Genomic DNA, 24,229 nt, shown 5'->3' on the forward strand with positions numbered 1-24,229 from the left:
TGACCATTTCATGTCATTTCACATCAAGACAAATAATCTTTCAAAGGCTTTTTACAGAGATAGTTCCACATGGACATTTTTCCCTGGGAGACACACAGCACTTTGACATCAAGTCACAGACAACTTGCAACGAACCTGTAGGGTTTTCATAGCAGGAGATGTTAAGACATGTTAAGGCAGGAGATGTAGTCTGACATCGCCAGTCTCTGAGTTGCAGCCCTGGTATTACTTGATGGTCTACCATCTAAATACTGATCCCTGCTCAGCTTCCAGGATCTGGGCTGGGCTAGCCAGCATGTCACAAAGCACATCTTCACTTTATTGGAAGTTTCCGCACGGCTCATAGGGTTCCCAGAGTCAAGAAAAACTCTTGTTTCCTCTGATCTATAAGACAAACAGTGAGCCTGGCTGCAAGCAGAGCCCACATGTGAATGTTCTGTCTGCAGCCAATCCAACATGTGGGGCAATGTTCAGCTCCATACTTACTTTTATCCTTATAACAGCTCTTAAGAAAAGAAAAGAAAAGTTTAGCCGAGGTTCTCACCAACATGGCTTTCACCTGGCATGTTTCCCCACTGTTTTCCTGCTCCAGTGGAGCTATATTGCAGCATCTTCTGTTGACACAGATCTACTTTCAAATAGCATTTTTGTACAAAAGAGAAAACAGTTTGAATGTACTTTACTTATTCATTCTCTGAGAAGCATACATGATTTCCTCCCTATACTTTTCCCTGTGAGATTACGAACGGTCTGAGATGCAAAATTACTTTCTTACATTAAGATTCCAGCCTTATATTTTAGCATTTATCTTTTTCCACTTGGGTATTATTTTAAAAGTGGAACATTTAGGGGCTTTTAAAAGGAACAGAAAAGTCTTGCCTCAAACCAGAATTGCCCTCTGGAGTCCCATTAAGAACCTCCCTTGTGATATGAATCTGCAGGTTCTCAAGGGGAATTAAACTGATTAAAAGAAAGTAACAAATGGGGGGAGGAGTCACCACACATAGGAACAGTCTCTTCTTTCCTTCCAAAAATGATCCATTGCCCAAGCAATAGCAAGGTTTCTCAGTGAAGCATTATCACAGCACTCATCATTTTTTTTAAGGAAGAGCACCAGAACCAATTCCTCCTGTCACAACTAGATAGATCCAAGTGGGCAGCCGTGTTGGTCTGAAGGAGTTGAACAAAGCAGGAGTCACGTTTCACCTTTAAGACCATCCAAGTTTTATTCAGAACATAAGCTTTGTGTGCTCTCTAAGCACGCTTCATCAGATGAGGGGATCTCAAACGTTCTGAATAAAACTTGGTTGGCCTTAAAGGTGCAACTTGACTCCTGTCACAACTGTGATCTGTTAGGCAGGGCAAGGAAAAGCTACCAGGATTTTAAAGTTAAGAACAATCTATTCACCTGGGAACATGGATGGGAGGTTACCATGTCCTAACATACTGACTCCCAACTTTATTTATTTGAGATTTATATCCCGCCCTTCCCACCAGGTGGCTCATACTTTTGTATAGCATAGTAAAGTATACTTTGCTATACTTTTGTATAGCAAAAGGCCCCTCGGTAAAGAGAAGTAGTTCCCAGAAAGCCTTGAGTCCTATTCTAAACACTTAAGAGAATTCTCCTGAATAGTTAACAACAAACCTGAACACAGCTCAAATGAGTGCCTAAAGCTGAGAAAATAATTCTCAGAAAATAATTGAACACAGCTCAAATGAGTGCCTAAAGCTGAGAAAATAATTAAAAATAAAATTTTATACATATATACAGTACATACGTGTGCGTGTGTGTATATATATATATATATATATATATATATATATATATATAAAACAAACACTCAAAATACAAGGGGATAATGTGATTGGGAGCATAATCTTTACTGCAAGAATAATACAAACACAACTGAAACGCTTTAAAGCAGGGCTGTAAAACTTCTAACCCAAGGGACACATCTGGCCTGCCCAGGGCTTCAATTAGGGCCACAGCAATTTTCTTCCCCCCTTCTGCCCCATATCTCCTCCCCCTCTGAAGCTCCAAGGCTGCTGAAGTTCTCAGCTTCATTTTCCTTGCCTTTGCCTGCTTCAGCTGGAAGCTCGTCTGGGCTTGAAAAGCTGCAAAGAAAATGCAGAATGGATTTTCCATTAAGGTCTCTACACCCAGATACACTGGTCTATCTGGGCACAGAGACCTTAATGAAATATCCATTCCATGTTTTCCTTGCAACTTTGTGCTGCAATGTATTTCAATGGAGTGGAGATTAAGCAGATTCACTTTTGCAGCATTTATGGCCAGTTGAAACTCCTTGAAAATAAAGAGTTGATGCTTTGAGTCAGCTTGTCTCTGCTGAATGAACCTGAGAACTGGTGCCTAGTGAGTACTCTAACCTGGAAACTCACACACAAAGGGGGATAATACACTGGAGAGCCACTGCCAATCTGAGTAGAATGGGGGGGCAGAGCTTGCAATGCCCAGCCATTTCATGTTTTCCCAGGCTTAGAGCATTTTATATTTTTAGTTTCTGTTGTGACCCTTGAGCTTTTCTTGATGTTTTATTTTAAAAACTGCACTGCCAAATCCCACTATTCCCCCATCTTTCTGTTTTAAACAAAATATTGCAAGAGTTTTAAGCATGTTTGTATTTTAAGTTTAAAAAATCTTTGTGTTTCTCTGTCTCCTTTATAAATCTCTGCTACTTGGCATTACATTTTATGACATGCATGGCTCAACCTTACAAAGTCCCATTTGTGTCAAATCCGGCCCTCATAAGAAATGAGTTTGACACCCGATTAAAAGCCTTCTTTAAAAGAAAAGTTTTAACAGCCCATCATAGCCAAACTCTCAAATTTGCTGAATCTCAATAAGAAATTACATAAATGCTGAGCATCCACAGAGAATCTCTTGTTATTTGCTGAAGACAGTTTAGCCTTCAAAGAAGGAAGAAACCACAGCAGAAATAGTTCTTTTCTTCAGTAGACATAAGTAAGTGAGGTAGCATTCCTTAAGAAATCCTGAACACAGGCTATTAAGGGCTTAACAGAAAAAAACTGACACTTTGAAATTAGCCTAGAAACAAAGCACTGATACATATTTTACAAGAATTTTCAACACACAATAATTAAATTTTTCCTTCCATATTTTAAAACTGAATATATTAAAACAAATTGAAGTTTCCTGAATAATTTTACTCATCCTCAAATATTTGCTTAAAATAACTCCAAAAGTACAGATAGCACAAGCTAATAAAGTATTTATAAGTATCGTAATATTAATACACATTCAAAGTTCTTAGTGTGACACAATTGTGAGCGGATTATGCAAAACCAAGTAATGTCCTATCCTTATGCAAAATAGTGCTTCTTTACAACACAATGAGTACAAATCAATGATTCCCCCATAATGATTACATCACATTTTGTACAAATATTTGTTCAAAAGTCTGAGATTAAAACAATCACTGCACATGGTCTAGCACTCAAAACAGAAATTGATTTTGAACACCTGTATTCAGCTGTATATTGTATCGACTCATTAATATAAAATATCAGTATACTTTCTGTGGCAATGTTTTTGAACACCAGAAAGCAGAATGATGTTAGTGAAATATACATTGTACAGTTAGAGACTAGCAGCACCTTAGAGACAAACAGGGTATAAAATTTCGAAAGTCAAAGCTCCATATCACATCAGAAAAAATCCATTCCACTGCAGACCAACCCAACTACATTCTGAAATTATACATTATACAGGTATAACTACATTAAAAATTGATCATGATATTGGATTTATAGCCCACCCTCCAATTTGAATTTCAGAGTGGCCTACAATCTCCTTTACCTTCCTCCCCCACAACAGACACCCTGTAAGGTGGGTGGGGGCTAAGAGAGCTCTCAAAGAAGCTGCCCTTTCAAGGACAGTTGTGTGAGAGCTATGGCTGACCCATGGCCATTCCAGCAGCTGCAGATGGAGGAGTGGGGAATCAAACCTGGTTCTCCCAGATAAGACTCCGCACTTGAGGAAGAGGAGGAAGAGGAAGAAGATTATTTATACCCTGCCCTTCACTTGGAGTCTCAGAGTGGCTTACAATTTCCTTATCGTCCTCTCTCAACAATAGACACCCTGTGAGGTAAGTGAGGATGAGAGAGCTCTTTTTATGACTGCTCTTGAGAGAGCAGCTCTTTCAAGAAATGTGCAAGTGGAAGAGTGGGGAATCAAACTTGGTTCTCCAAGATTAGAGTCTGCACACTTAACCACTACATCAAACTTGCTCTCAACAATACAGCTGTTAAAGTACCAAAAAATAAGAATAATACACAGGACTTTTTGTGTAGAAAAAGCCCAACAGGAGCTCATTTGCATATTAGTCCACACCCCCTGACACCAAGCCAGCTGGAATTGCTTTACTGTGCATTTCTGTTCAAAAAAGCCCTAATGATACATATTCTACTATGCATGTTGGAAGACAGGTGCATGCCTTTCCTCTGTGGTACAGCTATCCTGCATCTGGTGTGTAACCCCACCATTGTGGCCTGCACATAAGGGTGGCCTAGCACAGCTGAACATACAGGTACCCTATTTCTGAATTAACCAGGGCCCCCAAGGCATTGGTCCATGTCTGTGCACAGTCCTAAGAAGGCCCATGTGGATACTTCACCTCTACCCCATTTAGGCGGTGAGCAAGTTTTGGCTCGCCCACAAAACCAGATGAACCCTATGCGGCTTCAAATGGCTTTACACATCCCGGGTGCTCTGGTGACTCATTGGATGAGCTTACAGAGATCTGGAAGCTCTCTGCAGCCATCGATGAGATCACTCCTCGACGTCCTCTTCATTCCTGTTCACGATCCACACCATGGTATACCCCAGAGCAGGAGGTGGTGGCGGCCACAAGCATAGCCACCTTCAAGAGGGGTTTAGATAAAAATATGGAGCAGAGGTCCATCAGTGGCTATTAGCCACAGTGTGTGTGTATATATAAAATTTTTTGCCACTGTGTGACACAGAGTGTTGGACTGGATGGGCCATTGGCCTGATCCAACATGGCTTCTCTTATGTTCTTATGATCGATGAAATGATGATTAAGACAACTAGAGAGACAGTGGCGACATACTTGGAACGAAGCTACAAGAAGATCTTATAGGTCATTTATGCGGACCTATGAGATAGCAGCCGGGACCACAAAGAAGGCTTATTTTGTGTCCTGGATTGCATCTGCAAACTCATGCCCAGCCCAATTATTTAGCATAATTCGGTCACTAAAAACTTTTTGTTGTTGTTCAATCGCACAGTCAAATCCGACTCTTTGCAACCCCATGGACAAAGTCACGCCAGGCCCTCCTGTCTTCTACCATCCTCCAAAGTCTGCTCAAATTCATTTTAGTTACATCAATAACACTGTCCAGCCATCTCATCTTTTGGCGTCCCCTTCTTCTTTTGCCGTCTGTCTTTCACAGGATCAGGGTCTTCTCCAGTGAGTGTTCCCTTCTCATTTGATAGCCAAAGTATTTGAGCTTCAGCATCTGACCTTCCAGGGAACAGTCTGGGTTGATTTCCCTTAGGACTGACTGATTTGATCTTCTTGCAGTCCAACGGACTCTCAAGATTCTTCTCCAGCACCACAACTCAAAAGCATCTATTCTTCTGCGCTCGGCCTTCCTTATGGTCCAGCTCTCACAGCCATACATTACTACTGGGAATACCATCGCTTTGACTATATGGACTTTTGTTGGCAGACTGATGTCTCTACTTTTTATTATACTGCCTAGGTTTGCCATAGCTGTCCTCCCAAGGAGCAAATGTCTTTTAATTTCATGGCTACAGTCACCATCTGCAGTGATCTTGGATCCCAGAAATGTGAAGTCTGTCACTACTTCCATGTCTTCCCCTTCTATTTGCCAAGGTGTGATGGGGCCAGATGCCATGATCTTAGTTTTATTGATATTGAGTTTCAAGCCTACTTTTGTGCTCTCCTCTTTCACCCTCAACAAGAGGTTCTTTAGGTCCTCCTCACTTTCTGCCATTAGAGTGGTGTCATCTGCATATCTGAGGTTGTTGAAGTTTTCCTCAGCAATCTTAATTCCGTCTTGTGCTTCATCCAGGCCAGCATTCTGCACGATGTACTCTGCATATAAATTAAATAAGCAGGGTGACAATATACATCCTTGTCGAATCCCCTTTCTTATTCTAAACCAATCAGTTGCTCCATATCCCATTCTGACAGTTACTTCTTGATCCTTATATAGGTTTCTCAGCAGACAGGTGAGGTGGTCTGGTACTCCCATCTCTTTAAGGACTTGCCACAGTTTGTTGTGATCCACACAATCAAAGGCTTTAGCGTAGTCAATGAAGCAGAAATAGACATATTTCTGATACTCCCGTGCTTTCTCCATAATCCAGTGAATGTTGGCAATTTGATCCTCTATCTCCCCGAACTGAGCCATATGGCAGCCTTCCTAAGGCCTGGCTGGCCAGCAAGGATTGTGGGGACCAGCCGTGCTGTGCAGCAGCCTGCCCAGGGCCAGGCAGAGATCACAGGGCCCAGATGTACTGTGCGGCAGCCTGGCTGGCCAGCCAGAATTTCTACAGGGTCTGGAAAAGTTACTGTCACAGTTCAGTTTGCACTTGATTATCCCAGATGGTGTGCCTAATATGCTAATGACTATGTGATCTAATATGCTAATATTAGGGGATGTGGTCTAATATGCTACTGAGTTGCTGCTGGGCTTTTTCTACAAAAAAGCCCTGGGCCTATGCATTTGCCTAGGGCAGCAGGCCGGGTGTGTTTGTGTGTGTGCCAGATTAGACTCTCCCCACATGATTTAAAATAGAAAAACAATTATTTGCATTGATTTTGCTGGCCCGAATCATTCTCCCTCGGCAGAGCACTGGTTTTTAAGTTGATAATTTTATAACACAAATGATGTTATAAATATCCATATGGCCCTTGGCAGAAAAAAAGTTCCCCACCCCTAAGGTAAAACAAACATTAGAGGAAATCAGCTGTGAGGCTTTTGCAAGTTTTTTTTGCAAATAAGGTCTCGTCACTCCACCATAATCTCCCCACCACAATTGATGCAGTGAAAGAACTCGAAGCACCAAGCACGTCTTCTGGTCCATTTCTAGATTCCTTCACTCCACTCAGTCTAGAGGAGGTTGACAGGATCCTTTTTGCTGTACGCCCTACTACGTGTGGGTTGGACCTGTGCCCATCATGGCTTATAAAAGCTAGCCAGGCGACGCTACGTCAGCCACTGCAGGCTACTGTCAACAGATTTCTCTTAGAAGGGATCTTTCCCACACCTCTTAAAGAGGCTGTGGTCTGTCCCCTCTTGAAAAAACCATCTGCAAACCCGGCTATGTTGGCAAACTATCGGCTAGTGTCGAACCTTCCCTTTTTGGGTAAGGTCATAGAGCAGGTGGTGGCGGCGATCCAGCTACAGGGATTCCTGGATGACACTTCCGCACTGGATCCATTCCAGTCCAGCTTTCAGCCAGGTCACAGAACGGAAATGGTTCTGGTTGCCCTCATAGATGACCTTTTGCGACATCTGGATTGGGGCGGCTCAGTGGTACTGTTATTATTAGACCTGTCAGCCACGTTTGACATGGTTGACCATCAGCTACAGTCTAACCGCCTCTCTGATGTGGGGATCCAGGGGTCTGCCTTGCAATGGACAGTCTCTTTTCTCCAAGATCGGGGACAAAGGGTGGTGATAGGGCAAGAATCATCCCAAAGGCACCCACTTATATGTGGTGAGCCACAGGGTGCAGTTCTGTCCCCGATGTTATTCAACATCTCTATGCGCCCCCTTGCCCAGATTGTCAGGAGGTATGGGCTAGGATGGGCAGACAACACCCAGCTCTCTCTATTGATGGGTGGCCACTCCGACTGTACCCCGGAAAATCTAGACCTGGCTCTTCAAGCCATAGCATCTTGGCTCAGGCTGAGTCGGTTGAAGCTGTATTCGACGAAGACGGAGGTTCTCTATCTATGCTGGGGTGGCCCAGGAAGGGAGATCCCTTTGCTGGCTCTTGGGGTGCCATTGATACCAGCCCCTAAGGTCAAGAGCTTGGGAGTGGTCCTGGAGTCCTCTCTGACAATGGAGGCTTAGGTAGCAGTCCTCACTACCCACCCTGCTGAGCCAGCAAGCCTGCCTGCCCACCTGCTAGACACTGCCCCATGAAAATAACCCTCTGCACTCCAAAAAATAGCATACTTTGGAAGGCTAGACTCAAATCTCCTCCCTGGTTTGCAAGATATGTGAGGGAATAATGCAAATCGTTTTCTGCAAGTCTACAGTCCCTAAGAAAAGCTTTACCACCTAATTCTACTGATCATATAACTGGACTTTAAGATAAGAATCACAAGAGGTTTCAATGGAAAATTTCTGTTCTGTGCAACTATTCAAACCTCTGGAAAGCAGTCCTTCATGAAACAACTGTTTGGTGTTGTTCTTGTTTTCTTTTTGCATGTAAATATGTGACTCCTTACCTCACCGTATTGAGGACAGATGCTGACCAAACTGGTGGGGGATTTCTGCCCTGGTTACTTAATAACTGCAATAGGCTGTTGCAAATTTCAGTGCTCCATTAGAGGTTGAACTGGCTCCTATTGAGGCAAAATTTGATTCTCAATTGTCCACAGAGTGTGCAACAAAAATAAATGACACAATCTCCATCCCTTAAAAGGTAGAATATAAAGTATATGACTGAACATATTACAGCAGACCAGACACTGTTTTAGAGGCAGAAATTCTGCATTAATTGCAATTTGTATCCAGAACAAATTGATATCCATTTATTGACATCTGAAAGCAATAGACAACTGGCATGCTATTTCATGCCTCAAAGAATTTATAGTGAAAGGGGCACTGGGATGTATGCAGCGCAAGTGACTCTGTATTTGGAAAAACAAAATGGATAGTTTATCAGAGTCTGTTACAACTGAAGTAGATTATAAATCATTGCCTGAAAAATCTTGATTTAGAAATTTATAGTAAATTGCTGCTTACCTGTGGTGACTAAGGAAAATGTAGCCCTTGCTGCAATTAGAAACAGCCATATAAAGCTCTCTAATGAAAGCATACCACCAGCTAGTTTTATACTTAAAAACTATGAATGCATGACCGAGTATTAAATAAACCCACTATCAGCAAATACATTTACATGAATAGACAATACACAGTGGCAGCTATAATTTGGGAGGTGGAGAGAAGGTTAAAAATAGAAGTCGAACTGAAAAAATTAATTAGGCTGGAAGAGAGCTGTTTCACATGGGAAAGCCATGAAGCCCTTATTCAGACAAAATTACTTACCAATGGGATACTAGATAAGAACCTAAATCGTAAAATATTCCTAAAAAGCCAACTTTGTCTGGAATCACAAAACAAATTATATACCATAGCAACCCATGGATCTTGTGAGTAGCCTCTACTGCAACACACTTTCTCTAACATACTATTCTCTAGTACAACATACCAGCTTCTACATACAACACACTTTCTACTGCAACATACTATTCTCCACAAGAATGAGTGACAGCCACTCATGTAAGAGAAATTATGAAAGAAGTAATTCAGAACGGGCATCAGAAGGAGAAGGCGTGATAAAATAGGATATACCATTTCAGAATGCAGATGTACTAACCTGGCCTGTTAACTGAAAGCAAAATCATGAATTAATGGTTTCTTACATTAATTGTATCTTACAGTATTTGTTGGTCTATTATACCATCAAAGAGAAAAAATAGTCAAAAAAGTTCCCCCAGGACTTGGCTACAGTGACCCATGCAATGATCACTTCCAAATTAGATCACTGCAACTCGCTCTATGGAAGCTTGACCTTGAGGTTGATCCGGAAATTCCAGCTGGTGCAAAAAGTGGTGTGCCTGTGGCACTTGTGCATCAAGCCAGTATTCCACCAATTGCTACCAGTCAAGTACTGGATTCACTCCAAGGTGTTGGCGATGACCTTTAAAGCCCTGTATGGCCTGAGACCAACATATCTGAGGGACCACCTCTCTCTGTATGTGACCCAGAGAGCCTTTCACTCTGCAGACTACCCAATAGATGTTGTTCATTAATGATTTGGAGTTGGGAGTAAGCAGTGAAGTGGCTAAGTTTGCAGATGACACTAAATTGTTCAGGGTGGTGAGAACCAGAGAGGATTGTGAAGCACTCCAAATGGATCTGTTGAGGCTGGGCATGTGGGTGTCAACATGCCGAATGAGGTTCAACGTGACCAAGTGCAAGTAATGCACATTAGGGCCAAAAACTAAGTATAAATACAAGTTGATGGGGGTGTGAACTGGCAGAGACTGACCAAGAGAGAGACCTTGGGGTCATGATAGATAACTCACTCAAAATGTCAAGATAGTGTGCAACTGCAATAAAAAAAAAAGGCCGACACTATGCTAGGAATTATTAGGAAGGGAATTGAAAACAAATCAGCCAGTATCATAATACCCCTCATTTGGAATACTGTGTACAATTCTGGTCACCGCACCTCAAAAAAGTTATTATAGCATTGGAAAAAGTGCAGAAAAGGGCAACTAGAATGATTAAAGGGTTAGAACACTTTCCCTATGAAGAAAGGTTAAAACGCTTGAGGCTCTTTAGCTTGGAGAAACGTTGACTGAGGGGTGACATAATAGAGGTTTACAAGATGATTAATGGAATAGAGAAAGTAGAGAAAGAAGTACTTTTCTTCCTTTTTCACAATACGAGAACTCGTGGACATTCAATGAAATCGCGAGCAGTCAGGTTAGAATGAATAAAAGGAAGTATTTCTTCATCCAAAGGGTGATTAACACATGGAATTCACTCCACAGGAGGTGGCAGTGGCTGCATAGACAGCTTCAAGAGGAGATTGGATAAACATATGGAGCAGAGGTCCATCAGTGGCTATTAGCCACAGTGTATTGTTGGAACTCTCTGTCTGGGGTAGTGATGCTCTGTATTCTTGGTGCTTGGGGAGGCCCACAGTGGAAGGGCTTCTAGAGTACTGACCCCACTGATGGTCCTCCTGATGGCGCCTGGGTTTTTTGGCCACTGTGTGACAGAGAGTGTTGGACTAGATGGGCTATTGGCCTGCCCCAAAATGGCTTCTCTTATGTTATTTTATTGAGTAACATTTATTGTAATTGTTTTTATTGTTCTAACATATGGCTGTAACCCACCCTGAACCCATTCATTGGAAGGGCAAGATATAAATCTAAGAATAAATAAATAAATAAATAAAAATAATTCACAATTTAGTATTTTGAAGCAAGGAATTCTAAATCTATCAGCAGTTCTCGTTCTCTCTCTCTCTCTGGACATCCTCTATAAGAACTACGCATCCTATGTATTTTATGCATTCCTATTTCTCTTTCCTTCTCTCTCTCCCTTTTCTATACAACCTCTGTAAGGACTATACATCCTATGTATTTTTATGTATTCCTGTATCTCTCTATCTCTTTTTTCTCTTTTGGATAATATAATGGAATACTTTTTGTAATAGAATGCAATATATAGGTATAGATTTTTTCCGACACAACACATCTAAGAATAGCATATTGGTATAGTATTTAAAACAACATACAGCAATTGTTACCTTTACACTTGAGGGGAGGCAGATGGGCATCATAAAGTTAACTTTCTCACAATTAGAAAAGATTCTCATACACATTTATCTCCTATTTTGACATTTATTGCTTCAAATGTTGTTTCCCCTCAACGGGATCCATACAGCTGTTGACCCTGTGCACTTTGCTTGTTGTCCCTTGATTTGTCTTAAAAAGTCAACATCACGTTATATGCTAATTTATTTGGGGCAGGGGCGGGGGGAGGGTTTCAACCCTGTCTATAAGTTTGAATGCTCTTCTCCCATTTCATTGTATCTGAAGAAATGTGTGTGTACACACAAAAGCTAATTATAAATCTATCAGCAGTCTTCTGTGCACAGAATTAACATTTTAATTTAAGATATATGGTCTTTTCAAGATGTAAAACAAGGGAATCGTGCAGGGGCAAAAAATTACAGTAATTCAATCAAATGACTGCCAAGAAAATAAAAGAACTCACAAGCCTTCTATATTCAATATACAAATTAGCCAAAAGATAGATACATCATCAAACATTTGACAACTTGCCATCTGTCTCAGAAACAGTCTTCACTATAAACTAATTTGTCTTTAGCAAGAGTCAGGCTGGCTCTGACTTTCTCTTTTATGGTCTGTATTGCCCTCCTTTTCCATGCTGACCTGACCATTCTGTAAGAAAGACATGTTGCTTACCTGTAACTGTAGATCTTCGAGTGGTCATCTGTGCATTCACATTCATGGGATACAGCGCCTGCGCCGATCCCCAAATCGGTACCTAAAAAGCCCGGGATTTTTTTTGCGCTCGGCACCAGTGGGCATGCGCAGGCGTCCCAGTACGCATGCTCGCCAGAACCAGCACAAGGATCCTGCCAGTTCCTTCCTAATCGCTGAAAGCCCCTACTGGAGGGAGACCGTCAGCAGTGGGGAAGGAGGGCGGGTAGTGTGAATGCACAAATGACCACTCGAAGATCTACAGTTACAGGTAAGCAACCTGTCTATCTTCTTCGTGGTCTCTGTGCTTCACACTCATGGGAGATTAGCAAGCAAGACATACCTGGAGGCGGAAAGACAGTCAACCAGAAGAAACAGCTTGCAGCACCACAGCTCTCAGATGAGTCCTCTGCTGAGCATGCACATCCAGAGCGTAGTGCTTCATGAAAGCATGTGGAGAGGACCAGGTGGCAACCTTGCACACGTCTGTCAGGGAGACGCCTTTCAGGAACGCCACCAACGTCGCCATCGCTCTTGTAGACTGTCCGCGAATGGGCCCAGGCAACGACTTCTTTGCCAACAAATAACACAGTTTAATAGTCTCAGTGAGCCACTTTGAAAGCCGCTGAGACGAGATTCTGAAACCCAACTTAGGAGCAGCATAAGAAACAAAAAGATGCTGGTCCTTACAAAAACTCTTGGAGCGACTCAAATAAAACAATAAGGCACACTTAACATCTAGAGCATGCCACCTACGTTCCTCATCCGAGGAAGGTGTAGGATAAAACGTGGGCAACCAAACTTCTAAGTTAAGGTGAAACTGAGAATCCATCTTGGGGAGAAAAGAAATATCAGGAGCTAAGGACACTTCAGACTCCTGAAAAACTAGATATGGGTAGTCACAATGCATAGCTGTGAGCTCCCCTGCACAGTGTGCTGATGTGATGGCTACCAAAAAAGCAGTCTTCCAAGATAGAAGCTGTAACGAGCATGTGGCCATTGGCTCAAAAGGATGCCGAGTCAGCCTGTCCAATGTTAAAGTCAAATCCCACAACTGTGGGGGTGATCTCGATGAAGATGATGAAGGGGATGAAGAGTAAGCAAACCCTTCAAAAATCTCTTAGAATGAGTGTGTGCAAAAACTGAATGCCCCTCAACTGGCTCATGGAACGCAGATATCTCTGCCAAATAAACTTTAATGGAAGAAAAAAACAAGGCCAGCATCCACCAGAGATAACAAAAATTCAAAAATCACTGATAGTCCCACCCTTTGGGGTGAAACTGTAGGATCAACTAAAAACTGAAGAAACTTCTGCCACTTCCTATCATAGGAAGCGCGGGTAGACAGCTTCCTGCTGTTCAGGAAAACGTGTTGGACTCTGCTGGAGAACTCACAGGGTCGATGAACCACGCTGTCAGCTTCAGGTGAGGCATGTTGTGATGGAATACATGCCTGTCCTGAGCTGACAGAAGGTCCAGTTCCGCCGGAAACTGGCAGAAGATCCCCCTCGCCAGTTGGAGCAAGATCGGGAACCAGTTCTGCAAGACCACCACGGAGTCACCAGGATGTAGCACGGTCTCTCTCTTGCGATCTTGTTTACAACTCTTGTCAGTAGTGGCAGAGGTGGGAACAGATATAGGAACCGACCTTCCCACTGGAACAACAGACCGTCTCCCAACAACTCTGGATCCATGCCCCCTCTGGAACAAAACAGAGGGCACTTCTGGTTTCTGGCTGTGGCAAACACATCCACCTGAGGATACCCCCAGAGCTGAAACATAGGTTGAAGGAAGCGCCATTGTATCTCCCACTCGTGTGGGGAAGCTGCACCCCTGCTCAGCATGTCTGCTTGCAGATTGAGCACCCCTGGGAGGTGCGCAGCCTTCACAAAGATGTTGTACTCCAGGCACTCCGACCACAGTTCCAGTGCCAGCGCACAGAGCCGTCGAGAAACTGTCCCTTCCTGCCTGTTGATGTAACACGGGGCAGTCGTATTGTCTGTTAGCAGAGCAACAATCTTCCCCGCCACCATAGGGCGGAAGGACCGAAGAGCAAAGTGAACTGCCAGCAGTTCCAGGTAATTTATATGACAATGAGTCAATTGAGAAAGCCAAGGGCCCTCCCCACACACAGAGAATCCATGTGAGCCCCCCAGCCCACAAAGACGCATCTCTTGTGATCGTCACTGTTGTTGCAGGTAGGTGGAAGGGAGCTCCTTAACAAATGTTGTCCTTTGATTTCCACCACTGCAGTGTTCGGAGTGGAATTACAAACCTCTTCTGAGGTGAGTCTCTTAATGGTCAAAACTGTCGAAGAAACCATAGTTGTAGGCCTCTCATCCTCAACTTTGCAAAGAGTAGCATGCTTGTAGTCGCCGCCATCAGCCCCAGCATCCACTGCAGCTGCTGCGCCGTGCCCCACTTTCGACTCTGTAAAAGCTTGACAAGATTGATGATGTCCATCGCTCTCTGCTGAGGCAGAAAGGTGCCGTGAAGGTTCGTATCCAGCAAAGTCCCTATGAACTGAACTGTCCGTGATGGAGTAAGATGTGACTTCTCCAAATTGACCTGCAGACCTTAAGGTGTGAAGAAGACCAAGAATGGTGGCAATATGGTCTGACAAACTCTCTTTCGACTCCACCACAAGGAGCCAATCGTCAATGTATGGAAAGACGACTATCCCTTGAAGCCGGAGGTGAGCAGCCACAACGCTCATCATCTTTGTGATCACCCGAGGTGCAGTGGACAGACCGAACGGAAGGCCTTTGAACTGGAAGTGTTGAGAACTTTCTGCAACCCGAAGGAAACGTCTGAACACAGGATGGATGCTGACATGGAAGTAGGCATCCTTGAGGTCCAGCATTGCCATCCAGTCCCCTTGGTTGATGAGGGACAGAATTGTTTGCAGAGTGGACATTCTGAACTTCTGGTACAGAATAAACTTGTTCAGATTCCAAAGGTCCATGATTGGTCTCAGACCCCCATCCCATTTGGGAACCAGGAAATAACGAGAGTAGAAGCCTCTCGTTCTGGCCTCCACCGGGACCCATTCTATGGCTTGTTTCTGTAGGAGTTTGCTCACCTCCGCCAGCAGAGGTGAGGAATGGGATGTGGTGATTACCACAGATTGGTTCGGAATCTGAGCGAAATCTATTTTGTAGCCTTCCGCGATGATGGAAAGCGCCCACCTGTCTGTAGAGATGGACTCCCAGGTCGATAGGAATGGGCGGAGGCAGATAGAAGAAGCAGTGCGGATGGTGACGCGTGCTACTAGAAAGTCAAAGGCCCTGCTTTTGAGGGCGAGCGCCCTTGGACTTGCCAGTGGTCTGTGCTGAAGCGTAACGGTTTCTATTGTTCCCCCTGTATGGGGACCTACTCTCAGGTTGGGCAGACCAAGGTCTCCACTGCTGTTCCGGGGAAAACTTTTGATATGGCTTCTTGGACCAGGGTTTATGCCACTGTTTTGGTTTAGCAGCTCTGGAAGACGCTGGGACACCCAGGTTCCTGGAGGTCTTTATGTTCTTATCCATTTCCTGAAGAACATTGTCTGTGGTCGAGCTGAAGAGGCCTTCGCCCTCGAAGGGCAGATCTTCCACAAAAGCCCTGGTGTCTTGCTGGAGGGCCGTTGACCTAAGCCAGGAGTGGTGGCGAAGGCAGACAGCCGATGTGATCGTCTTCGCTGACACATCTACCATGTGCTTTGCTGCAGCCAGTTGTTGCTAGGCTACAGCAAAGCCTTCCTTCTGCAACTTCTTTGCAGCAGACCTCTTCTCCTCACTCAGGGAAGACAGGAGGGGGGTGAGTTGTTCCCACACCGAGTATTGGTATCTAGCCATGCAAGAAGCATAGTTAGATACCTTTACCCCCAGCGCTCCAGCAGAATAAAACTTCCTCCCAACATTGTCCAACTTCTTTCCCTCCTTGTCTGGTGGAGAAGAGTGAGTCTTGCGGGCCTTTGATGAGGAGGATACGACCACCGAGTTTGGCTTCAGGTGGGTGAAAAGGAATTCGGCACCAGCCTCTTGGACACGGTACATGTGGTCCAATCGTCTTCATGACACAGGTGTAGAAGCAGGCTTCACCCAGGGCTCCTTCAACGCCTGTAAGATGACCTTCGTAACAGGCAGGGCAACCACCATAGATGTATCCTGCTGCATGATGTCGAATACGGTATCGTCTACGACGGGTTACGGTTATGTCACTGGGAGGGAGAGGGAGAGTGCCATCCTCTTCACCAGGTTCCCATACGACTTCAGATCCTCCGATGGTGAAATGGGAAGATCCTCAGCAGTATGTGACACTGGCGAAGGTTCCAAAGCCCTGTCTGGATCGTTGGTACCGACCTCGGAGTCCGACGATGAAGACTCTCTCCTCAAGGAGTGTTCCGAGAGCACTAGTGTTGATGCTCTGACGGGTGACCAGATCGACACCAACGACCTAGGCTGGACTTCCTCCACCACCACACCGCGTCTTGCAGGCGTGATGGACACCGATGCCGACAGACGCCGCCTAGAGTGCTGTGAAATCCTCGACATATGAGATGTCTCGGATTATTGGTCCCAGTCTGTGAATTCATGAGGGGGGTACCATTGGTATGGCGGGTATGGGTAGGCATAGGGAGAAGACCACTAGTGCTGATCCCACGGTGGAAAGCGACGAGCTATGGTGGATGGTTCCAGCTCTCTCCGACACCTCGCCCGATCCAGCGGTGCTGATGGCTCCATCGGTACCGACACCTCTACCACCGAGACAGAATCGCTCTCACTCCGACACCACAACCCGGAAGAGTGGGAACGCTGGGTAAGGTCAATCTCTTGCTCCGATGCCAACATACACATCTGCTGCGAAGCACTGCCTCTCGACACCGAAGGGCTACGGTGCGGGGACACCAAGATCTTCCTAGGTGGAGCGGCCGGCATTGATGTTGAAGCGTCCTGAGAAGGGGAAGGAGTGCGGGACGATCTCTTCTTCCGCTTCTCCTTGGATTTCACCTTCTTCGGTGCAGATGATCGGGTCCCCGAATCATCCCGATGCTTCTTAGCTGGGGTGTCCACTGACCCTTCAGATGGTCGTTTTGTGGAACGCCCGCACTCGACCGGCATCTCGGTCCTGATCGGCGATGTATCGGTCGATGTGACCGTCGGGGCCGCAGCCTCTCCCATCGGTACCGATGGGCCCGATGCCATCTTCTGAGGACGAAGTGCCAATTCTACCAATGCGGCTGAAAGTCTCGCCGCACGATTCTTGCACGTCTGTTTTGAAAAACTCAGGCAGTGCAAGCAAGAATCGACGCGATGTCCCTCTCCCAAACAAAGGAGACAAAGGGAGTGGCTGTCAGGAGGGGCAATTTTTTTTCCACAGGAACGGCACCTCTTAAAAAAAAACCAACGCCTTTCCATAGGCACCAAGGAAAAACCCACACAGGAAAAACTCTAAGGGGAAAAACGGGGAAAAAACAGGGCCCTGAAGGGCAAAGTCCAACAATTTTTTTTAACAACACTAACTATCTAACAGCTAACTAACTAACGACACTAAGAAAACAACAAACGGGCTATATACAACAAGAAGAAATAATCCGAAGATTACTTTACCGATCGGAGACACGAAAGGAGATCCTCTCAGAGCAGCGGTCAGAAAGGAACTGGCGGGATCCTCGCGCTGGCGCCAGCGAGCATGCGTACTGAAACGCCTGCGCATGCCCGCTGGTGCCGAGTGCAAAAAAATCCCGGGCTTTTTAGGTACCGATTCGGGGATCGGCGCAGGCACTCTATCCCATGAGTGTGAAGCGCAGAGACCACAAAGAAGGAATCTTGCAAGGAATGATACAAAATTTTGACATTAGTCCTGGCTGTGCTCCGGTTTAGCATCACAAAAATCTAGTGAGGGAAAGCAACAAGATTGCCAATCTTTTAAGGGATGACCTAACTTGACTCTGCTTTGTTCTACAGCTACAGACCAACATGGCTGCCCACCTGGATCTATGCTAGATTTGGTTCTTTGATCATCCTCACCGTTGATCAGCACTTGTTCTAGCTACCAAGCGGTAATTTGTAACCAGCCTGTCACCAGATTTACAGATAAGTGTATAACTACATCAATACAAAATCCAAATTGGTCACTGTATAAAAGCATTTAATATAGTAAACCTTCCATTCATTTTATCATGTTAGAAGTATTTCAGGCCAAACTAAGTGGCTATATGCTCAGACAAAGAGAAAAATATTAGTAGAGAAGAAATTTTAAGCATGCTCATTAGGTATAACCTATTCACCTTACTACACATCAAGTATTCAACGACAGAATCTAGGACACATATAAAAATGCAAAAATGAATATTAGAGTATGATGACTGAGTAACTTACAACACTTTTTCCAAATAGGTTCTAAATTCAAACACACCATTTATACTGTTAATCTACACAGAGTTACACCCTTCTAAGTCCACTTGAGGATAGTACTCTGCAATTGCCTTCACTCATTCACCTACCAGGGGTAGCCAAACTTACTTAATGTAAGAGCCACAAAGAATAAATGGCAAATGTGTTTGACATGAACATCAGATGAAGGGAGGGAGACAGGGCTTTTTTGCAGCAGAAACTCATTTGCATATTAGGTCACACGCTCCCTGATGTAGCCAATCCTCCTTGACCTTACAGTAGGCCCTGTACTAATAGCCCTGTAAGCTCTTGGATGACTGACTACATCAGGGGCGTGTGGTCTAATATGCAAATGAGTTCCTGCTTCAAAAAAAGCCCTGGTTGGAAAGAAAGCATCTTAAACTTCAAATGCATTCTCCAAACCGCCAGCTGGCTTGGCTTGGAGCCGACAGGGAATTGGGGGTTTTGAGTGCCACACAATATGTGTAAAATAGCCACATGTGGCTCCCAAGCCTCAGTTTGGCCATCCCTGCTCATCTAGTATTAACAGAGAACAGGCCTTATTTGGGGCAGGAGCTCACAGGAGTGGAGCTCCGGAACCTCTAAATTTTATTGTGCTCTTTCTTTCCCCCTTCCCCAAATAATTGCTTCTGGGCTCCATTGTTCAACCCCCCTGTGAGAATTTTGTTCAACTCTAAGATTTGACAAACTTTCTAATATTTCCCCCCAGAAAAAAAATGGGAAAATAACCAAAACATATGAAGCAGGCAGATCAAAATCTTCATCATGACACTGTGGCTACATAGGAGAAAGTAATTTTTAAAGTATGATGGAAGTAAGGCTTTACTATGACAATTATAATTCAAGAAGTATTTTAAGGTAGATATTGAGCTGATATAATTTAGTACACCTTCCAGGGATATCAGGGCTGTGTGGCATATGCAAATGAGTTGTGCTAATGAGGTTTTTCTACAAAATGACCCCTGACAGAGAATCTATACAACATTATTAGCAACCCACTACAGTACAGTGATTTCCTTGTTGATCTCCAGCCTCTTTTCAGACCTGATTTAACTTAAAACAATACCTCTGTGAAAGCCCTGTAAACTAGCCACCCTAAAACAAAAGGCAGAGAGACAACTGAGGAAGCAGGATCATAATGAATTCAAGTTTGCTACCTGGAGCCAGGACTTTTTTTTTTTAGCAGGCATGCACAGGAACAGTTCTGGTTGGCTTGGCATATTGTGGCCTAATATTAGGGTTGCCAAGTCAAATTAAAGAAAAATCTGGGGACTTTGGGGGCGGATCCAGGAGACTTTGGGGGTGGAGCCAGGAGACATTGGGGGTGGAGCCAGGAACAAGGATGTGACAAGCATAATTGAACTCCAAGGGAGTTCTGGCCATCACATTTAAAGGGACAGCACGCCTTTTTAAATGCCTTTCTTCCATAGGAAATAATTAAGGATAGGGGCACCATCTTTTGAGGCTCATAGAATTGGACCCTCTGGTCCAATATTTTTGAAACGTGGGGGGTATTTTGGGAAGAGGCACTAGCTGCTATACTAAAAATCTGGTGCCTCTACCTCAAGAAATAGCCCCCCCAGAGCCCCCAATACCCATGGATCAATTTCCTATTATTCTCTATGGGAATCATTCTCCATAGGGAATAATAGAGTGCCTAGTAGACATTTCCCTCCCCCCCCCACGCTTTCTAAAGGGGGGAGGGCCTCCATACCAGGGAATCCCCCCTCCCTTCCCCCTCCCTCTCTCTCACACACACACACAAATACTTACCGTTCTTGGTCTTCTTCCAGCAGAATTTGCTCGCTGTGAAAACGAAAGTAAGACTGCACAGGAAAAGAAAGGGAGGGGCCGTTCCTGTTTCCTGTGCAGCCTTAAAGGGACACATTTTAAAAACAGATCCCAAGCTGTAAAACAACATGATGCCTACAGGTATGTTCTCTCTCCCCCCGCCCCCAGATTTTTTAAGAGCGGGGGAGGAAGCTGAAAAGTCGGGGGTCCCCCGCCAGGGCGGGAGGGTTGGGAAGCCTACCTAATATGCAAATGAGTTCCCATTGGGCTTTCTCTCCCAAAAAAGCCATGTGTGAAACAATGGTGACATCTGACATGTTTTCAGGGCGCAGGCAGGCAGGAGTCCAAAGCCAGTCAAAGGTCAAAGTCCAGGGAATCAAGCAGGGGCCAAGTCACCAAAGGCAAATCGCAAACCGAAATCAGAAGTCAGTGCCCAAAAGCCAAAGGGTCAGGGTGCCAAGGAATTCAAGCAGGTCAGGATCTGGAATCAGGAAGGAGCGTGGATGCAAGCCAGAGAATCGACTTGTTGCTTTTACAAGTTTACCAGGTCCTGGGTGGGAGTTAAATGGGAGACTCAATCAGCCTGCTCCCTGGGTGGCAGTGACTCTGCTAGAACTCAAAGCTGAGAGATTCTTTCCGGAGCCTGCTTGGAACTCTTAAGATGGGAGGGGGAGAGCTTGGAGGAGATTGGAGTCAGCACTGGTGCCTGGAATGTGGGGAGAGTGATTGATGGGCCAGCTGCTGATTGTTTGGCTGAGGAGCTGGTTGGCAATTCTTCCTGGTTTGTTAACCCTTCCAGCTCCCCCTCATCAGTGCTCCTGACAACATCAGGGTGTGTGGCCTAATATGAAAATGAGTTCTTGCTGGGCTTTTTCTGCAAAGAAAGCCCTGCCTGGAGCTAACAGGCATCCTAGGGAGTCATTTATAACCACTTGCTCAGAACATGGCATTGCATTCCTGCCCCCCCCCCAAACACATTTATTCAGAAGCTCCATTGACCAGCAGAACTTACTTCCTATTAATATAGTGGCACCCTTGAAATAGCACCCATCCATGTTTCATGACTCAGAATGAGGACAATCCACTCACAATGGATTCTGGTTAAAGATATAGGAGAAAAGTAAAGGAGAACCCCTCTATTTATTGACTGTAATGGAAAAAAATATTGTCATGCTATGGGGTGATTACATTTTAATATAACAGACTATATTAATCTGTACCTCACAATACACAAGAACCAATCTTAGAAGCTGGAGGTAGCCTTGTTCATTCATATAGAATGGAGCTATTACAGTATGCTTTAAGCTATCTATCAGTCTGAGATGCAACATACTCTGGCAGCGCATGTGTATTTATAACTATAGAGAAAAAATGACTAGAACCCATCCTTACTTGTTGCCAGAATACAAGTTACAAAAAGCTGTCATACTTGGGCCTGTAAGCAAATCTTCATTCAAGCAGCTCCTCAAGCACAAATTGTAGTACCCTCCGATTTTCCAAAAACTGATGTGAAGGATATTTATACTCTATGTAGATTATAAATCAGTACAATGCATAAAGATAACCCATCTCATATGTAAAGAGACTCTGAGTAATGTAGAGCTTTGAAGGCAAGGATGAGACCAAAATCATGACACAAACCAGAATAAAATTAATTAACAGCAGGAGCATGGCTCAGAATGACAAGAGAGGGGGGGGGGCATTTTGACAAGGACATTGTCAGAATCAGTTACTGAAGCCACAGGAATGTGATTGGGCTATAAGGATCTTGATTATAAATAAATGCTATAAAAATAAAGACGATGTATATCCCTTCTGGGTGAGAATACAGATGTAAGGACTGAATGAGTTTAACATACGTAGTGAGATAAGGAACCAATATCCCTGTAGGGTCTAGGAGTGGGGGGATGTTCTGAGTGTGTGTTATCCAGCAGTTTTCCTTTCCTGTCTGTTGAAGTTTCTTTGCAATAAGACAGCTGAATTGCTGAATTCATATTTATGAATTCACATCCTCTTTATTTTAGTATATAGCAGGGGTGGCCAACCTGTGGCTCAGGAGCCACATGTGGCTCTTTCACACACAGACCTTTAAAGCCCTATATGGCCAGGGACCTGATTACCTCCAGGACCGCCTCTCCCCATATGAGCCTCAGAGAACACTAAGATCAAGTACCCAAAATCTTCTTGTGATCCCCGGGCCAAAAGACGCTTGGCTGGCTACCACCAGAGCTAGAGCTTTTTTGGTAGCAGCCCCTGCCCTCTGGAATGCTCTCCCCGGAAATATCAGGGCCCTGTGAGACTTGCCACAATTCTGCAGGGCCTGAAAAACAGAACTGTTTAAATTGGCTTTTAGCAACTAATGGGGAAGCGACCACTATATCACAGCATTGATATCTAAACCTATCCCAGTATAAATATAGAACGCTTAACAATATTTAACATTATCGTATGCAGCGCCAAATATGAACTAATAATATTGATGCCATCTTGGATTTTAGGACTGAAACTGCAAATGTATTGTATGTGTACAATGAATTGTAACGATTTTACTGTATTTTATATTAACATAATGAATTTTAACTGTTGTTAGCTGCCCTGAGCCCGATAGGGGAGAGCGGGCTATAAATATAAACAAACAAATAAATAAAATATTGTATGGCTCTCCAAGCCCCCACTGCCCCATCAGCTAGCTTGGAGAAGACATTCGTTTCTTTACATCACTTCTCCAAGCTAAGCCACCTCTTCTTCCCTCATCCCTCCCCCATCTATTTGCCTGCTTGCCTTCCCTCAAATATCTGATGTTCATGTCTTGTGGCTCTCAGACATCTGACATTTATTCTACATGGCTCTTAAGTTAAGCAAGTTTGGCCACCTCTGGCATATAGTGAAATGGAACAGTGATTGTAATGTAATACAATTAATATTAGAATGGTAGACTGAAATGCATTTCTCTGGTCTGGTGACAAAGGTGACGTAACAACTACACAACCAATCACCCCACCTCAAAAAAAGGATGCTGTTAGCTACCTCCCCACTTGACAAGAGACAAATGGAACATAAAAACAGGGTCTCAGTTAATTACTTTTTAGCATGTCACAATTAAGAATGATACATTTACATATCAGTCTCCAAGTGTGACATATTTATTTGCCTTTCTATGTTTTCCCATGGAATAGAATCCGAACAAATGGTTACCATGTGGACTTAACTTGTTATGTCTGTTTGGTCTTTGTTAAAACATCTTCATTATACTCTGACCTGGATAGCCCAGGCAAGTCCAATCTCATTAGATCTCAGAAGCTAAGCTAAGAAGCTAAGTACTAACTGTGGTTAATACTTAAATGAAGGACCTCCTTGAAATACCATGTCAGGAGGATGAAGGCAGGCTTTATTCAGCCACCTCTCTGAATATCTCCCAGGCACCCAGAAAGGGTCAGTCACCAGCAGTCAACATGACTTCCAGGTGCAGACACACAGAGAGAGACATTTTAAAAATACAAAAAAAAAACCCTTTATTATGTTAAATGGTAACTATATAAACTAAGCTAGTTATTCCTGAATCTGATAAATATCTTGATTATGTTGCATGCTAATTTACTGCTCAATCTCTGCCTATATGTATGGAATGGTATATTCCCATTCATTGCATCTGAGGAAGTCTGCATGCAAACAAAAGCTCATATAGTGGTTAAAACTTTGTTGGTCTTAAAGGTGCCACTGGATTCATACTTTGTTCTTCAGACC

General features: G+C 44.1%; 1 protein-coding gene across 1 annotated transcript in view; it reads right to left on the bottom strand.

Moving 5' to 3' along the window:
- SMYD3 (SET and MYND domain containing 3) overlaps positions 1 to 24,229 on the bottom strand; it is a 706,638-nt gene that overhangs the window by 660,849 nt on the left and 21,560 nt on the right. The window lies entirely within an intron of this gene.

This window comes from Heteronotia binoei, chromosome 1 (genome assembly GCF_032191835.1).
Source record: "Heteronotia binoei isolate CCM8104 ecotype False Entrance Well chromosome 1, APGP_CSIRO_Hbin_v1, whole genome shotgun sequence".
Classification (NCBI taxonomy): domain Eukaryota; kingdom Metazoa; phylum Chordata; class Lepidosauria; order Squamata; family Gekkonidae; genus Heteronotia; species Heteronotia binoei.